The sequence below is a fragment of the Aricia agestis genome, chromosome 10 (genome assembly GCF_905147365.1).
Source record: "Aricia agestis chromosome 10, ilAriAges1.1, whole genome shotgun sequence".
Classification (NCBI taxonomy): domain Eukaryota; kingdom Metazoa; phylum Arthropoda; class Insecta; order Lepidoptera; family Lycaenidae; genus Aricia; species Aricia agestis.
In genome coordinates this window covers 6,012,425-6,032,707 of record NC_056415.1, presented here as the reverse complement: position 1 = coordinate 6,032,707, position 20,283 = coordinate 6,012,425, and positions in this window count along the sequence as shown.

Here is a 20,283-nt window from a genome sequence, read left to right as displayed (position 1 = left end):
AGACTAGATGACCCGGTGAACTTCGTCACACTTCACTCCTAATATAAACCTTCTCTGGACTTCTACTAGTATTTTATAAGATTAAAATTAGCCCAATCGATTAGGCCGTTCCCGAGTAATTAGATTCACAAAATTGAAAATCCATTTTTATTAGGGTTCCATACCCAAAGAGTAAAACATCATCTTAGTTAAGTTCAAAGGAATTTGAACGAAAAGTTCCTTTATACTTCGCCGTACATATTTTTTTTAGTTGATCGACTATTACTCAATAACTTATGAAGTCTTCTTAGCCGTGATAGTTTTGCTTTTAAATTTAGCATATTTCCTACTCCCGTGAATTTTTTCACATTTCCAGAAGCAACCGTTTGGAGCAAAAGAAGTGGGGGGGAAACTGGACTCTAACGATTTTTTCCACTTTAAAACTTAATATTTCACAAACGGATCCCTAAATCGGAAAATGATATAATATGAATAATTACTCATAATATTTTTAAAAAACCTATCCAACAACACCCCATACGATGGGGTGGACGCGAAAAAAAAAATCATTCCCGCTTTATGTGTAGGGAAGGTACCATAAAAAAAAGATGTTTCAAATATTTTATGTATCATTAATATACTTGCATTCGTGCCAAATAACAGCTTTGTAGGTCCTATAGTCTCTGAACAAAACCGCGGACAGACAGACAAACGGACAGACAGACGGACGCAGAGACCGAAACTATAAGGGTTCCTTGTTGACTACGGAACCCTAAAAACGGGACCCTATTGCTAAGACTTCAATGACTGTCTGTCCGTCTGTCTGTATCCAGGCTGTATCTCAACTCTCAAGAACGGCTATAGCTAGATTTCTGAAATTTTCACGGTCTGTGTATATCTGTTGCCACTATAACAACAAATACTAAAAACAAAATAAGTAAATATATATATGTTACGCTCAAAGACCAAAATCGCTCAATGAGCGAAAAAATGGCTCACAACGCGTTGTGGTCACAGTAAAACAGCCACGACGCGTTCTGGCAATCACAAAAATACCATAACGCGAAATTCGTGTCGTGGCTGATATGATATTCGTTTTTCTTGATTTGTTCTTGATTGATTAGTCGTCCATAGGTATGGAAGATTATATTTGAATTACCAAGCGTACTACAAAATATTTTTTCTTTTACTAAATAACTGCATAACGTGTTTATCATTATTATTTATAAAATATCCATAACCAGCGCCACGAATTTCGCGTTATGGTCTTTTTGTGAATGCCAGAACGCGTCGTGGCCGTTTTGTTTCACTGTGACCACAACGCGTTATGAGCCATTATATATATATATATATATATATATATATATATATATATATATATATATATATATATATATATATATATATATATATATATATATATATATATATATATATATATATATATATATATATACAGGGTGTAACAAAAACTAGTGATAATACTTTAGGGTGTGTACATGTTCCTTGCAGAGAGTTCACAGTGAAAGTAGTAGAAAGACGAACATTTTTTTTCACTTTTGTATGGGCAAGGGCCCGAGCGTCACGAGTTTCCCCATACAAAAGTGAAAAAAATTTGGTCTTTCAGCGCTGCTACTTTCACAGTGAACTCTCTACAAGGAACACGTACACACCCTAAAGTATTATCACTTGTTTTTGTTACACCCTGTATATAAATAAAAACATATTATAAGAAACGTACTTTTCTATTAAATTTAAAAATTCGTTTCATAATAATCATAATTTCAGAAAACCGGTTAAGCAGTTCGGGCGTAAAGAGGTAACAAATATACAGACACACTTGCGCATTCATAATATAAGTATGGAAGTATGGATAGTAATTTAATAAGCAATTAGTTCCCATAGAGTAGCCGCTGTAACATATTATCAGCAGTCAGAAGCCGACACCGACTGACACCCCGCTGTGCCACGCCTTCACGTTAAACAGTGATGCCCAACCTTAACTAGCCATGGGCCGCAATGAAAAAATAATTTTCTATTACATTCTACGAATAATAAAAACTAAGGAAACGTAACTCCCATACTATTACCGTTTTAAATTTGCAAATGTATTGAAATGTGTATACACAGGTACACTAGTTATTTTTCCTTAATTTTTATTATTCGTAGTATTCGTATAACACGGCACTTTTGCACTTTATATTATCTAAAAAAACTAAAACGAACATTGCTTGAACATCATCTTATAACTAAGAATATATAAATGGAAATTCTTTAAAAATAGTAGCAATGAGTATCACATTGACACCGTATAACTAATTGCAAATACATACAATATTTTTTTAAAATCTAAAATGGCCTTCTTATGGGCCCGTTCTTTATAGGGCCATAATGTTCAATATGCGTGTATAAGTTTAATAATCCTAATAAGTAAAGATGTTTTGAAAAACAACATTATTTTAATTGTTACGGTACGCATTTATAACTAAAAATAACTGTTTATATGTTAATGATGTTTAGATGTTCCTTGTAAAGTTTATGTTCCCTAGCAAGGCCAACTATCAAATCTTTGGTTGGGCCTTACAAGGAACCACCGGCCTTCCTAGGAACATTACCAATATTTTAACGTAAATCGAGGCAAAAGTAGATTTTCTTTTATTAGTACCATACCCTATACGATAATCCCCTGCAATAAAACTTGAGATAGATATAGGTTATGTAACTAAAAACTAAAGTTTTCAGGGTGCGGAAATTACAATTGTAGCCTCGACAACCAAAGTCTACAAATAGTGAGATCTCACTGCCACAATAGCGGCGCGATCGACTCGCCGCCGCGTTTGTGGCCATAAGTTTGATGGATGTAAGTGTGTAGTAGAAGAAAAATATATTTACATGACGATAACTGCGACTTTTTGATAGTTGGCCTTCAAAGGAACATGGCCTTACATCTGACGATAACTGCGACTTTTTGATAGTTGGCCTTCAAAGGAACATGGCTCAGGGTCCTTAATTTATCTATTGTCCCAAACAGTATACTGTTATGCAAGAATTGTGCTTTAGATAACAGGTTGGCAAAAAAAAGCATCCTGCCGATAGTAACGTATTTTGTCTCCAAAAAAATATCTGAAATAAAACATAGCCTTTGTAAATGTGCTATAAAATCTTTTCACTCCAAAAATATTTCTAGGGTGGTAACCTACTTACTCTTACTTAAAGATTACCGTATAAAAGTCAATAATTTTTTGAATGGGTTATGAGAAAAATATTCAATGTCAAATAAGTAGGACTATGCTATAATATCACTTTAATTATTTTGTAACAATGATTTATTATATTTAGATTAATGACAAAAAAAAAAAAAACCAATTCAATTGCCACACAAATAAAACCAGTAGAAAAGTTGCGGCCCCGGTTGAGCATCTATGGCATATCGTGGGCATATTATCATATTATGCGATATTGCTCAATAGATTTTTATAAATGAAATAGTGATCGGAGACTCCCTGCAATAAAATCCGTGATCGCTTATATTGCTCACACTTTCTAGCAATTAATAACAATCAGCAATAATGATTCATGATCACAATAATAATAATATATTGTTTAGTGACATGACCATTTCATTTCATACATAGTTATTAGATTTCTAGAATGACTATAAAATATGAAGTTGACGTTTGATTCGTCTAATTTCAATTCCGAATATTTTGATCGGCGATTCTAGCGATAAAGAAAACGTCTTCACTAAACGGCCAGTTTTGTCTGGCCTTGGTAGGCCTAGCTTCAGCCTCGCTGGCGTTAGCTGATTTCCCAAAAACAAGATTTTGTAAGCTCCGTTTATAAACAATCACCAATTCCTATCTTTCCATCACATACATACAATACGTCAAAATATCTGTATGTTTGTTTCATCACTAATGAATGCAACAATAGTGTAGTAGCAACAGTTGCAAATACGTCCGGTGTGTAGGGCGGTATGGAGACCAACCACCGTGAAAGACATTCGGATCATGGTCAATGCCTGAGAAACATATTATCGCAGATACTCGGGTTAATGATTCTAGACCACCGGTTTTTTTTTTAAATAAAATAAGGTAAACGAGCAAACGGGGCACCTGATGGAAAGCAACTACCGTCGCCCATGGACACTCGCAACATCAGAAGAGCTGCAGGTGCGTTGCTGGTTTCGGTGACTCTTAGCTAGTAATGACCCCAGACCACCGGTTTCGGTGAGGGTGGCCGGTTTCATAGAAACTATTTTACCTATTTTATTAGGATTAAGTATAATATTATTTTGAGGACCTCTGTGGCTCAGTTGGTGGGCTGTCGGTAGCTCAAGCCGGGGGTCGCGGGTTCGAATCCCGCCGACAGAACAAAAAGTTTTCAAAGTTCCTGGGTCATGGATGTGTATTAAGTATGTGTATCATATTATAATAAAAATCTTAAATATATGTATAGTATAAAAGTCCATCAGGTACTTAGCACGGGGCCAGACTGACGTGGTGTGAAGCGTCCATAGATATTACTATTATTATTATTATTATTTTAAGATTTTTAAATGTACTACTGTTGTCCGCGACATCGTCTGTTATTATGATTCCGATTGAGAAGTTTTTAACTGTACCGCGATGCAGCTGCTGGTCGACGGATGCAATATCAACCTCGGCTGTAATTTGATAAATAGAATAAATCTTTTTTAGGGTTCCATACCCTAAGGGTAAAAACGGCACCCTATTAGTAAGACTTCGTTGTCTGTCCGTCTGTCTGTCTTCAAGCTGTATCTCAAGGACCGGTATAGCTAGACTTCTGAAAGTTTCACAGATTGTGTATATCTGTTGCCGCTATAACAACAAAATAATTACTGAAAACAAAATAAAATTAATATTTAAGGGGGGCTCCCATACAATAAACGTGATTTTTTCGGCCTTTTTCGCTCTATCAATAATGGCAAGAGGTAGGCACTTGAATTTTTCACACATTGTTTCGTAATAATATGTGTACTTACTTAAATATTTAATAAAAATATTAAAATAAAATAAAAATTTAAGGGGGGCTCCCATACAAAATAACACAATTTTCGCCTATTTTTGCTCTGTATCGGTACGGAACCCTTCGTGCGCGAGTTCGACTCGCACTTGGCTGATTTTTGTTTAATAACCTTAAAATATACAAATCAGTAACTTTGTAATTTAAATTCAACATTATGACTGTTAACAACTAAATTATTATATTTCTATGGCCGTAGACAAAGTATTGTCGACCTACGCTTGTGATTGGAATCTGAGTGGGAATTCTTTGATTCAAGCTACAGGCTTCATAATGAAGGGTAGATTATATTGATTAGGCAATTAACTAACAATAACTTAATTGACTGGAGGTGATTCATGGCAATAAATAATGAGTCGGTGCAGACGAGACACCGGCCGGCCTAAAATGTCGCTTTGGAGAATCATATTATGAATCATAATAATATGTATTTTTTTTAAATCGCGAAATGTAAGTCTGCTTGCAATTCATGTCTAGTAATTCGTACTAATTTGGCATTTGTCAGTTTCACAGTTTTGACAATTAATTTGCTGAATTGATTGAGAGGAATTGCTAAATGTGACCATTTTAGCCCCGCGGGTGTCGATGAAACGCGACTAGTTTTTTAAGAGGGCTACTGACCCAAAAAATCAAACATCGTCCTTCTCTCTTCACACTCACGCCCGTCTTTCATATGCCAGCGGGACTAAAATGGTCACATTTAGCAATTCCTCACAATCAATTCAGCAAACAAATTGTCAAAACTGTCAAACTGACAAATGTCAAATCAGTACAAAAATACAGAAATGAATTACAAACAGAGTTGCATTTTGTAATTTTAGAAAAATGAATCATATTATGATTCATATTATCATGATGTTTCAAAGCGACCATTTTAGCCCCGCTGGTGAAAAAGGACGACGCGAAATCATTTTTTTACTTGAATAAAAGACGAACTATAATGATTATGAAAAAAGTATTTTGAGCAAATTTAGGTTTTATCAATGCCTTTTTAGATTTTAAAAAATATTAAAGAAAAGACAGCAAACTTCGAAGATCCAAGCAAAAATGTGTCTAAAACAAGGTTTTTTGTAAAAAAGAAACTATCGAGCATTTTTTCAGTAATCGTGTTTTCGTTTGAGCATTTAATCTTCATGAACTGAAGTTAGTTGTGTAAAAAAATCAGTTTTCTAGACCTTACAGAATTTGAGATCTAGGTATGTAGTCACGTTAGGGTCAGGTGCATTCTTAAGGTCTATTTTATACGGCGTTACTTTGCGATACTAAGCAAACCTTGTTGGTATATTCATTAAGATAAGTTAATCAGTAGATAATACATATTATATTAATTTCTACTGCACGTTTCTTATTATTTGCATTCGTAAGCTGTATCGTCAGCCTTAAGTATTTTGTAGTTTGTTTCTTTTAGTAGTTTGTATAGCAGTTTCGATACAAACTGCTATATGCAGATGTTCAATTCTGAAACTCAGACCTTTGCATCTATTGTGGATATGTACAGTATTTTCCGAGCAAAGTAACCACTCTTTCTGTTTAAAGTGTCCGTATGGATGCCCAGGCATATACGGAATTCTCGCAATATAATCGGTCCAGTCCAGAAGAATGAACTGGTCTGGGACAATTCACGTGCAGGTTTCCTCACGATGTTTTCCTTCACAAAAGAGCATTGTTCACTTGAGATTTGAAAATGTCCCTGGTACACGCCTCTACCCGAGACTAAACCTGCACCCTCTCGAGTGCGAGCCTGACGCGCTTTAATTTGTGTATACAGGGTGTAACAAAAATAAGTGATAATACTTTAGGGTGTGTACGAGTTCATTGTAGAGAGTTTACTGTGAAAGGAGCAGCGCTGAAAGACTAAAAAATTTTTTCACTTTTGTATGGGGAAACTCGTGGTGTTTGGGCCCTTGCCCATACAAAAGTGAAAAAAAATTTGGTCTTTCAGCGCTGCTACTTCCACAGTAAACTCTCTACAAGGAACACGTACACACCCTAAAGTATTATCACTTATTTTTGTTACACACTGTATATGCATATTATCTCATGTTACGTTATAATATTAAACTTTTTTATTGCTGAAGGTTTATACAGCACAAGTAAGTAAAATATTATAATGAAACAGCTTTTTTACAGCACAATGAGTCGTCCCAAACTTGGGTGGTGGCAAGTGGTATCCCGTCGGAAAGCATAACAGCTGGTTGTACCACCTGTAGCCCGTCTACGCTGACCTTTATTACCTATTTACTTTATCTATATAATCAACATTCGCAAAAACGTGGGATCTACGTACATATACGCAATCTAATGTTTGGCTTGCAGCCCACACGTGAAATACGTTTTTGTAACTTCTGTGTGCCTTTTCAATATTTTCTATTACGAACAGCAAAATATTTATACTACGAATGTTTTCCCAGAAAACACAATACTTTAAGTACTTACATGTCATAACATACTATAAAATCAAAATTAAAAACATTTCAGAGGAGATTAGTTGTTTAGTTTTTATTATTCGTAGTACTCACTTAAGCAATTTTGTGGAAGCTACCACGGGGTACTTTACGAAATAAAAGTCTGAATTTTTACATAATTTAATTGTAGTTAGCCGCATGCATTCCGACCGCTGGGCAAGGGTCTCAACGGAGTGGGCACCCTAAGATGGACGCCGCCGCCGTGGCTGGCCTAGAAAAAGGTGGCGTGACGAGCTGCAGGCATACCAGCCAGTCTGGCTCTCGGTGGCGCAGGAGCGAGAACAGTGGGACACTTAGATTTAACTGTTTTTTTTTTTTTAATATTTCGCCTTCTCTTTCACTGTAGCCTGTACGAATGGAATCACAGCAGAAAGATCTTTAATCGTCAATTTTGAACGCCCATTGCTGAAATAAGCACTCTAGGCGGAGGAGCAAGTTGTTAGAACAACGTGCATTGTTAGTAGAGACCATAGAGATAATCAAATTAACTGCTCATTGTTGCACCAGAGACATGTTGAAGAATTAATTAGCCATTATCTCAAAACAACTGCGAATTCTCTATGGTTTCATGATTTTAAATGACGAGAAAACGTAAAAATAGCTGTTATTTTTAAAATACGGGTATTTTATATGCGAAGACTACGCGAAGTAAAATAATTTATTTATGACACACAGTTTTTTTAGATCCTATAAAAACTATTTTATAACAAAAAATATTGCTGTTTATAGAATTGAACACAATTAGAAAACTGTAGAGTGCATGTTTTTTAAACCATGGCTGGGCGAACAAAACTACCAACTTATATAATATTTTATTTTATTAACCGAAACTGCAAACTCTTTCCACAAAAAACCGAGACAAAGATTGAAGATGAGGCGATGATGATAACTTAAAACTAGTCTGGCATTATATCGAGGGTTCTATTTACTAAGTTCACGGCTAGTCCTGCGTTTAAATTATAATGTTTATGTTGCAACAAGCCTTGGGGAAGACAAACAAATTCGAAGCCGTAATTAGGTAGTTATAATAATACGATTTATCTTCGAGTTGCTCGTCGTAAAGCAGTGGGAATGAGATGCCTACCTAATTATATTATTATAACAACTTTTTTAACCTTTACACTTTGAAATATTTGAAGGCTTTAGGCTCCTTACATACATTCTTTACCCCGACGAAAGAAGAAGAGTGTAAATTGTAATAAGTTTAACTTGGCTCTCTGCCTGAGACTGTGGGTGTGTCTACCTGTCTGTCCTTAAAATCGTAGCTTCTAAATAGGTGCACCAATTTTGATCTTGTTTTTTTTTTGTTATAAATCTGACAAGATCGACAGTGCTCTTAGCAATATTTAATCATCATCAACTCGCTTAGTACTGAAAAATTAGGATTTAACTACTTCAAGTTTGTTACTGCCAGTAGTTTGATCTGTTCGATATTTTTGCATGATATAATCCTAATGTTAAGGTGTTGGATATGTTTTAGATTGCTAGGTTTGAGAGGTTGGCCCAGCCTCTCATAGAAAACAAGCAATGGAACAGCAAAAAATGAAAAAGGCGTAGCGACAAAATGGTTTTTGTTGCGTAATTTAAAAACTATAAATACATTTCATATAAGCTATGGGCAAATTAAATAATTGTATGCTTGAACCAATTTATGTACAATTTTTGGAAGCTTAAATCACTCTCCTCTGTTGGCTAAATACGAATCCCTTTTTTTACAGAGGTCTGTTTGATTGATTATTCAATGTTATAAAAGTTGACCAATCCAGTTATGCTTTGGGTAATTCAAAGACAAAGACATGATGAATACTGACAATGAACTTTAATTTCTTAGCTTTAGTCATTGCTGAGAAAAATCGATATCCCAACAGCCAAATTATCAAGGAGTCACCTTAAAAATAAAATATCATTTCTATCATCTACTCTTCCAGCACGACTTGGCAAACTTGAACTTATTGCTTGATGATAAAGATATTAAGTAAAGATATACACACTATACAGGGTGTAACAAATCTATATGCTAATATTTACCTAAGGGTGTGTATGGGTACCAAATATCGTCGAGTTAGCTGTGAAAGTATCAGCCATGAAAGAGTAATTTTTACCTTTGTATGGGAAAATTCATGACGCTCGGACGCTTGCTACAAATCACAAAAAATGATCTTTCAGCGCTGCTATTTTCACAGTGAGCAAGTAAGGGACACATACGAACCTTAAAGTATTATTATATCCTTATCTCTTAGTTTTGTTACACCTTGTATAAGTCATGGGTATTGCAATGGGTCGTCCCGGGTTGGCTTGGGAAACGCTCACCTACGAGGAATGCACACTAAAGGTCGCCGTGGCCTCGATGAAGATACCGCGGTAGTTACATTAAACGGTATTGAGATAATGTTTGGTAGAGCTTTGCACGTAATATCTCAATTAGAATAAAAAGATAAAGGATTTGCAAAAAAGCAACATATTTTATTAGCTAAATCTGCTTGCATGATGCATCCGATAATTTCGACAGTGAAGTTACAAATCAAACTTAGGTAGCACTAGTGCTACGGCGTATATCAAAATATAATATGCGCCTTGTTAGCACCTTTATATAATATATTGGTTATTAGGGTAAACACCGTTATCCTTGCCGTCTTTATACGGGCCATACAAATTGCCCGGATCGGCAATTTGTATGGGTATGACGACGGATTTATTTGAGTTCCCAGCATTGTTCTCATAGAAAAAATTGTTCATTTTGACGGGCTCATTTGATGGTGTAAAGGATAACGGTGTTCACCCGTAATTACGCAGCATAAAACTTTGTATGCATTTGTTTAGCAAATGCGACAAACGTAATTGCATTTAAAGTTCATTTATTGTAATTGTATTGTGTCACTATACTGTATTCGTATCAATGTATCTACTGTAGCAATTACTTCAGTGTTATATATTATATTATTGTAGTTTATTATTATTGTATCAATTAAAATAGTGTTCTCTGATATTATGTTAAATATATTTTTAGTATTAATATCTATATCGGCAAAAAGGCAAGATGTAAGATCATGGGCACTATTTTGAATATGGAAATCACTTATTGTATAACATTGTAATTTTGTAAAAATTAGAATGTAATAAAATCAGCGTCTAATTGGATACGTGTATCTGCTGAAACTGTGTCAAATATGAAAATTAGAATATGTAAAGAAATGTAATAACTATGGAGAAACGACTGTTGTCATATGTAAAATAAGAAAATAATGTAAGAAAATATGTGAGTATACAATATATAGAATATGAATAATGTGAAATAGATGAAGTAATAATAGAAAAGACAAAAAGCAAAACAATAAAGATATAAATAATGTATAAATTTATAAATAATAAATGTAAAAATTAATGGTAATTAAACAAATAATCACTACAATGTAACCAGGCAAAACCATGCAGTAATTGTCCTGTATAATGTATAGGGGAAAATTTATAAAAAAAAAATTAAAAAAAAAAAAAAACGGTGTTCACCCGAACAACCTGTATATTTAACTACTTAGTAAAAACTAAAATATGTGACTAAAGTTAATTTTTATCATTACATTAATCTACGAAACTCACAGATCACCAATTTACCAACATATCCCTGAGATAAAAATGCAGACGCACAATAAAATGACGAAACTACTCACGAAACCATAAATACCACATAACTAGGCAGTTATGGAATTTGATAAGAACAATAAGGCCCCCGGGACATTCGGATGGCCTTTTCACCTCCGTTGCGTTACCTGTACCTTATTCTGCTATGTCAATCTAACATCGATACAGCTTCAATGCAGTCCGGATCATTAAAAGCAAATTTGTCATATTGAAACAACGAATTTATCATGCCAACGCACTGGCGTTTATTTTAGAACGAATCCAAAGGTAATGCACCTGCAGCTCTTCTGTTGCGAGTGTCCAGTAGACGGTAGTTGCATTCATCAGGTGATCGGTTTTCTCGTTTTTCCCCTAATTTTATATAAAAAAAGAACCACGAGTATGGGTATCGATTTAAGACGACATAAGCAATAACCAGTAACTATAATAGTTTATATATTATTTTGGAATATAATATTACCCTATGTAATTTTTTTAAAACCAAATTGCAAAGAAACTTTAACGAAGCACTATTAATGTTGGATTAAAGTGGAATCAGGGTACAGATGTACGGACTAAGGTGCACGTTCTTACATCATATACTTACTTCATTAACGTAATATTATAACTGTTATGCAAATTTTGATTCAATCTCTGCTTATGGTATTTTTAGTATAAATTTGAGAAGATTGGACTAATCAAAAGCTAAATGAGGTCACATAACCTCAAAGCAACATATAACAACTAAAAGTGTAAATTGTTATAAATAAGAACTAGATGTTTCATGTTTGGTGAGGCCTACATATTATTTATAAATGGAAATGTATGAAGATTGAGGGCCTAAGTAGTCTATACCTAGCGGTGTCTTTATTAGGTAGTACTAGAAAATAAAACATTGAGTTGCAGGCAACATCTATCAAGTAGGTACTTACATATTTTACCTTATTTTACTTATAGTTAAGGTCTGTCAAAAAAGTAATAAAATTAAAAAGTGGCAACATCGTAGTGTCATCCCTTTTTTCTTAGATTGATTTGAAAGGGATGACACTATGATGTTGCCACTTTTTAATTTCATGACTTTTTTGACAGACTTTAAGTTTTGTACATGTTCCTTTTTTACGCTCGGCAAACTTCAAAGCATCTAGCGTGCAGTTATTTTGTTGTGGTGGAGCGTTACTTTCCGGATAAACTGATCTATTTTACTAATAACCCGTTATTTAAGAATTCAGCTAACGGCAGCTCTAACAAGCAAAATCTTACTGCGTATGATCTTAATGCGCACGAGGAAAACATTTGTTACAAAATAAAATTAATTTATACAAATAAAGGAATTTGTGTTATGAATGAAATGATGGTTTGGTTGACCGAACCGTGGCTAAACGATATTTTTTTTACATGTTAGTATTTCTAGTGGCCCATGAGCCATATTTTAAAACCTATAGATATCAATATCGGCGCCCATTATAGCAAAAGGTGTTTTAGTTCGAAAGTCTTAGTTACGAGGAAATCCTTAATTAAGGAAATAACAGTTAGCTATTACTTAATTAAAAAATTAATAAAGTTTCGAGCAGGTGGACGGACACTCTTCAAACACTGACAAAAGTTAAAAACTCATTTAATTAATGGAAGACCGAAGAGTGAAGTAGAGCAAAGCCATTAACAACTTGCCATGATAATTATCGGTTGATCTAATAAAGTTATTAAGTGGCATATTCAGTGGGCCATTTGACCGACTTTGACGAAATAATTATAATATCAAAGATATTTAATTTAATTACATAAACACCTACGAGTACATACAGCGGCGCGTCTTTAAAGTTATCGATACGATGTGAAGCAGTATAGATGAAGAAATAAGTTATATAACGAATGTTTTGTGGGAAAATTTTTGATTGAGAATAGAGTGTAATTCTAGACGGCTTGTGTGGGTGATGTCTATGTGATATGTATCTATTTCCTTATAGGGTAGATGTTTCTACTTACTTACGGGTTAGCTGACTGACTGATTTTACTGTTGTTTGTACTTGAATTTACTGACATAATGACTAAATATCTTACTAACACATCAAAGTTCGATCGACGTGAAAAAAAACCATTTATCGTATAGTAGACAGTAGTGGATAATTAGTTAGAGCCATGGGGACGAGGTTAATCGGAATTCATAAAAGCTTTATTAATGGTATTATAAAAGTATTTGGATAAGCATCAATTCTAGTATTTTAAAAACCAAAATATCGATGAGTATTTACGTGTGAAGATGTTATCGAGATTTAAATAAAATCTAGAACAAGATTAAGCACTAGTTTCACATGCCACACAATAATTTGTCACACACTTCTGGTGTAACATAATAAGATTAGAATAATTATAATTTTACCCCTTGAGAAAACAAATTGCAACATCAGTATTTGTAATATTGAGGCAAAAGTTTTGTTTCGTCATTAGAATATTATTAAATTTTTACTTAAAAAATTATATTAAATATACTCAACTTTAATGACATTTGATCCCCATATAATTTTAAATAACTTTAGCGTTTTTATTTACTCTCTACCTATTATTTTATTTTCAGCATAATAAGGAAGTTTCATGCAAAAATACAACCCCAAAAAAGTCGAAATATATCACTATTCGATGTTTATGCTAAGGCAACCTACAAATTCTCGCAGAATACATTCGTAGATTAAACGATATAGAACAGCTACACTCAACCTGTCGGCGTATGCGACCCGCCGGGACTTTATCAATGGCCTGCGTAAAGTTGAACCATTTTGAAATTAGCGACAAAATAGTGGAAAGACAAAACCGATAAAATAGTGGAAAGACACAACCGATAAAATAGTGGAAAGTCATCGTGAAAGTCATGAAAATCGTTTTTCAAAATTAGCGATTTTAAAGGGGGAAACCTAGAGGGAACTAATTTTGAAAAACATTATATTTTTCAACCCAAATTTTGCGGCCCGCGACGCCAAGACTAAAACGTGTTTGTGGCCCGTATATTGAGTACCACTGGTATAGAAAATTGCATTCACGTTGGGTCACCCAAGTGTGTGGAAGTAAGAGGAAGAGCGGGCGCAGGTCGCTCGCTGTCGCAACAACTTGTATTTCTTGTAATCTCCACACTGATTATACGTGTAACTTTACTTTCATTTCTGCACACAATTTGTAATTTCGTGTACTAGCTTTCATGATAATTCTATAAACAATTTAAGAGATACATAGAAAAAGGTTGAATAATAAATAAGAAAATTGCCAATGGAGACTTTTTAGTAAAATAAATAACTCAAGTTAACATAAGGCTTTAAGAGGCCGCTTATTATATGTGGAAACGAGGCATAGTGATTGTGATTGTTTGACCATAAAGGTTTTTCAGATTCAGAGAATATTTGCAAAAATTTATTGTGAATAAAAAAATGTTGAGTATGAGTTTTGAATTTGGTTCACAATGTTGGGTCACCAGCTGATCATAGCAGATCGACATTGCTCTAACTAGGTTGTCGATTGATTTAAGACTATCGTTGACTTATCATATACGGTACCCTACCAATAACATAGCTTAGCTTCTAGCTTCACCTGCCTATGAATAAATATCGCGGTGACATTCGATAGATTAAAGTAAGTATAATATTATAGCTGTTGCCGATTTGTACGAAATTAAGTACGTTGTAATTCGAATTGACTGCGGAATCCATAAATTATCTCTAGGCCTAACTTACGAACCTTATCTGGTTGTAAATTTATAACCCATCACTGTACGTGTCAGTTGAACGTATGTGGTATAAGGAATGCACTTTGCGCAACCCCCGTCCCACTTCAAATGACTCATTATTATCTCAACTTTTACATAAGTTATCAATTATTGCATACAAATCAATTTGAAACAGTGCTTGCTCAAGAGGTAGTCAGTTCAGAGGTCACTACAGAGATAATTGCGAAGGTAAATGACGTTTTGTTAGAGACACCTCTTATTTGTTTTAATGACGCCTCTGTTGTCTGCGTTTCGGCATTCGGCTCTCTATTTGGTCGTGGGTTCGATTCCTGAGCCGGAGTAAATAATAAATCTTATTTTAAGTTTCATAAGGAAAATGCAGGTTGATTTTTGACAAGAAGATGATCCGTATGCCACATGGGCATTGGGCATGTAAAAAGTTGGTACTGATATCTCGTCAGCCGTGTTAGCTATTCCGTCCCTCCCATTTGCTAAAACAAAGGAATAAAAAATTGTTTTTGCGTACTGCGTACACACTTGGGCACATTAATAGAAAAATATCTGGCTTAGTTATATTAAACCGTCCACCGACACCGAAATGACTGTGAGAGCTATTGTTAAAGTTGACTCTTCAATGTTATTCAGATAGTTAAGTATTATGTTAGTGATGTTGATATAACCGAGGTTTAAGCGCGCGATGAACCAATGAGGCACGGGAATGGAGGTCGCGATGATATGATAATGTTCTGCTCCACGTTCGTTTAGAAAGGACTACGAAAGTTCAGATAATTGCCCTTAGTGTCAGTTTCGTAATCCTTAAACTTAAATACTATTACTCTGGGAAAAAAATCTGAGACGAGAGACTCAGAAATTTTAATAACTTTACAAATAAATAGCTAAATCTTGTCCGCAACTACTAGTAACTTATATTTGAAATTTCTATACCAACACCAAAATCGGTTTGGCGGTTTGGGCATGAAGACTGAAGAGGTTATAGACTTGTTCTTGCTCTTGTCATTTAACTGATTGCTAAAATAATTCCATACGAATAATGTCTCTCTCTCAGCACTTTCTTAGCACCCGTAAAATGTATATTATATTATACTAGCTGTCCCGGCAAACGTTTATTTGCCATATAAAGTATTCCGCCTGTATTATTTTATTGAAGTGACTAAATAAGTATGTCACCATGGTAACGTCCATCGCTATCCCGTCGCACAAACAATAATCGCCGTCAGTCTCGAGAGTAATAATTAATTATTATTTATTCAACAAATGCACTTATCAATATAATAAGTACCCAGTAGCCGATTCTCAGACCCATTGAATATCCATATAAAATTTGGTTAAAATCAGTAAAGCCGCTTCGGAGGAGTACGCGGCCTAACATTGTGACACGAGAATTTTATATATTATAAGAGATTATGTTTTTTGATCAAGTAATTTTTTTTCTCTCGCCTTTTCTGACTGCCACATATCGTATTTAGTTTGCTAATTATAATGTAATATTGTCACAGTATCTCCTGCGCCGGTGTCGACCGCAGCATTGTCCTCACTATCCTCGTTGAGTAATGGCGGAGCGTGAGAAACTCATGTCTATAATAATGGCCGACACTACTCATTAATAACACACGACCTGAACTTTTTAAGACGATGTCTACCGATGGGCTTAAACAGTGATTAACTGAAGTTAGATTTTGATTCCGATTATAGGAATCGGAATATTGTCCCAATCCAAATATTGTCCCTATCGGAATAGTTTTTTTTACAGTTTAACAATAAACAACTGAGAACTTTTTTAAATAAAATTAGGGGGCAAACGAGCTTAAACGGGTCACCTGAGACTGATGGAAAGCAGCTTCCGTCGCTCATGGCAACATCAGAAGAGCTGCAGGTGCGTTGCCGGCCTTTTAAGAGGGAATAGGGTAATCGGGGAGGGTAGGGAAGGGAATAGGGTAGGGGATTGGGTCTCCGGTAAACTCACTCACTCGGCGAAACACAGCGCAAGCGCTGTTTCACGCCGGTTTTCATAATACAATAATAATCTACATTCTAGAATTTTTCATTGATTAAACTAAATAAATTATGTTACCTAATATGATTAAATTAATTTTAGACATGCCACAAGAAACACAATAATATGAAAGGAACAAGCCTCGTCAATAATAGCAAGAAATTAAATCAATTAAAAACACTCTAGCTAGAGTTAACCATTAAACCATTGTTTAACCTATTGTGAACTTCGGCTTAATGCTCCGTTAGTATTGGCTATGACAAATGACCTTTTCTTTAGGATCTAAGCGGCGCTATAGAAAGTCCATAAATAACAAGAACTGTCTCGACTTATTTTCTGGTTGTTTGAAATTTTGAATGATCGCCATAACAATAGCGTTGATTTCTTCTGGCAGTTTTTTTTACTTTGCAGCTGATGGGAAGTTTAGATGCATATTGCTTTAGCATTTACCCAAAAACAGGGCAAGGCAGGGGTTACTACAAAATTAAACAGAAACTATACCTCTGACCAAAATTATTATTTACTGTATAGTGTGTATGTGATGGTAGCGCTCTGTGTATTCTACGATCATTGTGTAATATTCCCCATTCTTTCAGTACCTTACTATTTACTTCAAGATGTAATAAAATTTCACACTTACAAACTTTTGTCTTCATAAATTATATTAGTGTGAAAATTTAATATTTAGTATTTAAAATGTGATCTATCCCAGTGGTAATTTTATATTAGGTAATAATTAATATAATTGTCTAAAGACCTCCTTTGGAACGCCTATTGCTCTATTTAACGGACGTACATTTTAGTTGAGAAATGTGGGCTAAACATTATATTAGGTAAATCCATAACATGATGCTAATACTTGTTCCGGTGTAAAGAACACATCCGTCTTACTTCGCTGCATCAAACAAGTGCTCACGATACGGATGACTTAACAGTCAGTTAATACTAAATAGAGACAAATAAATATACGTTGATTACGAAAGAGTTCGTACAAACTATCTAGCGGGTTTATATTATTATTCCAATTTAGCGCTGGACTTGAACGGGCACTGGAATGGAATAAACTAAATTGCAACCCAGTGCATTCCACTGCTCGTCTACATCCAGTAGCAATCCTTGAATTGAATCACTGATTTGGAATAATGTAAACTGACCTAAAACTAATAATTAGGATCTACTCAGTACAGGGTTCCTAGCATATTGGTATATTTTCAATTATATTCAAAGTGTTAAATATTATCGTAGATTAATTAACCTACTCACTCTCTCACAACATCATTTAAATTATCTATATAGTCACAAAGTAAAAAATCTAGACTCAAATGATATAAGTATACAGAATACAACAGATCATTAACAAATGAGTGGTAGACAATGGTCGTTCGCTGTCTACGTGATCATAAATCACATTTCATCGGGAACAATCACTATGATTCTATGATGTAACCGTCTCTCACTTGCATTTTATTGCTGTCAGTAACTTTTAGCCTGAAGGCGAGTCATAGGTCCTATAACGGCGAATACTAGTTTTGGCCAATATGACACAACATATTGAATCATTAGCAATGGACAAAAAACTATTGAAAATCAATAGAATAGATTAAAAGATTAAGGGCCTGTTTCACCACTTTCTGATAAAGTTTCTAATAGGCTATTCACAACTTTTTAGACAGCTTCTCCATACTTGATCTGTCAAGTTAATTAGTAGATAGCCTTATCAGGATGTGGTGAAACAGGCCCTAAATAATTTAAATATAATTAATGAAATTCTTTTAGCGCTGCTTTTCTCTCAGTAAACTCATAAAGTATCATGAAGGTTTTTTTTTTCTGAAGGCAGGTCATATTAGCCCTGATGTCACTGCGATCCTTGAGGATCTATTGTGACTCCTTCGCATTAGAGTACCGTCCCCAACCCAATGCTGCTCATAAATTGAACGACGTGGTTGGGGTTGGTGCCACGAATTTCCTCTGTGAATAAGTATTCGTAGCAACCAAGGTGCCTGTTTCTGCTCTGTAGTAGAGCAGGACAGTCGAGAAGAAGGTGTATACTGTATAGGTGTCTCGTCCTCCGTCGCAAAATCTGCAGGTCGTTGTCGTCGTTGCTACTAACACCTATTTTGTTAAGGTGCTTATTGAGCTTGCAGTGTCCAGTTAGGCTTCTGGTGATACTATGATATAGGATACAATAATAGTGTCAAGGTTCAAAACGATCAAAACGCTCAAAATAGAAGGCATTTTGAGCGTTTTGATCGTTTTTAACATCAAATAAAAAGCGGGGAATATAATTCACAGCTGTCTTTAAAGTATTATGACTTTCTTATGTTACACCCCATACAGTAACAATAAGTTTAAAAATCTCTAATAGATTTAGGCAAGTTATTAAATAAATTTAACTTTCCACAATGGCGTAATTCACAATTATCTTAAATTAAATATTTTTGTGTATATACTTACCTCTGAATGTTTTGGCTTTTGAAATTTAAATAGGTTAAGCATACTTTGAATACTTAAATAGTGGTGCCATTAAGTAAGTGTTTTTAAGTGTCAGCGTTTAGATATTAACTAGCTGTTGCCCGCGAATTCGTCCGCGTCAGCAAAATGTGATAATAAAAGAAAATGAAAAAGAGAGAAATTTTCCCCTTCTTTACCCAAATAGTAAAAATGGGATCTTGTTAAGTAGTTGATCTAATTACTTTTTATGAACCTAAATTTATAGATAAAAAAAGCCAATACTGTAGGTATAGAAAATCTTAAGGATAAAGAGTAGATAAGAGTAAAATTATTATTTTTAAACAAAAATTTAAACCGACTTCCAAGGTAAAGACAATAGTAATTTTCTTAAATGAACTAAAAAGCGGTAAATTGCACATAGAAATTGCGCTACAGTTAGCTGCTACGGAGTAAAAAATTATGAAGATAGAATACAGAAATAGTTGACGCGTCTATGTGTGTCCCAAAAAATATCCAGGAGTTCCCTTTATATCCCACGAATTTCAGTATCAGATCACCACTTTCGTAAGCATTGTACCAAATTCAGGTACCTCTATTCGGGTACCTCTATAAACAGTAAACACTAAATAGCAACAAAAGAGTTTTGAAAATCAGTCAACAAACGGTGGAACAATAATATCAAATGCAAGATTTTTGATAATAATGGGATGATTCATGGCATAATTATAGTTATGGTGATGATTAGTATTATTGATATAATAATAATATGCTTTTAGTTGTTGAAACAACGCCAAAATTGCCGAACATTTATCTATAAGGATTTAAGAGTTCTGTACAGCACCTTCGCAACCAGGGTGTACTTTGGCGCAAATTCTTATTAGGGTTCCGTACCCAAAGGGTAAAAACGGAACCCTATTACTGAGACTTCGATGTCTGTCCGTCTGTCCGTCTATCTCTAGGCTGTAACTCAAGAACAGTAATAGCTAGAGAGTTGAAATTTTTAC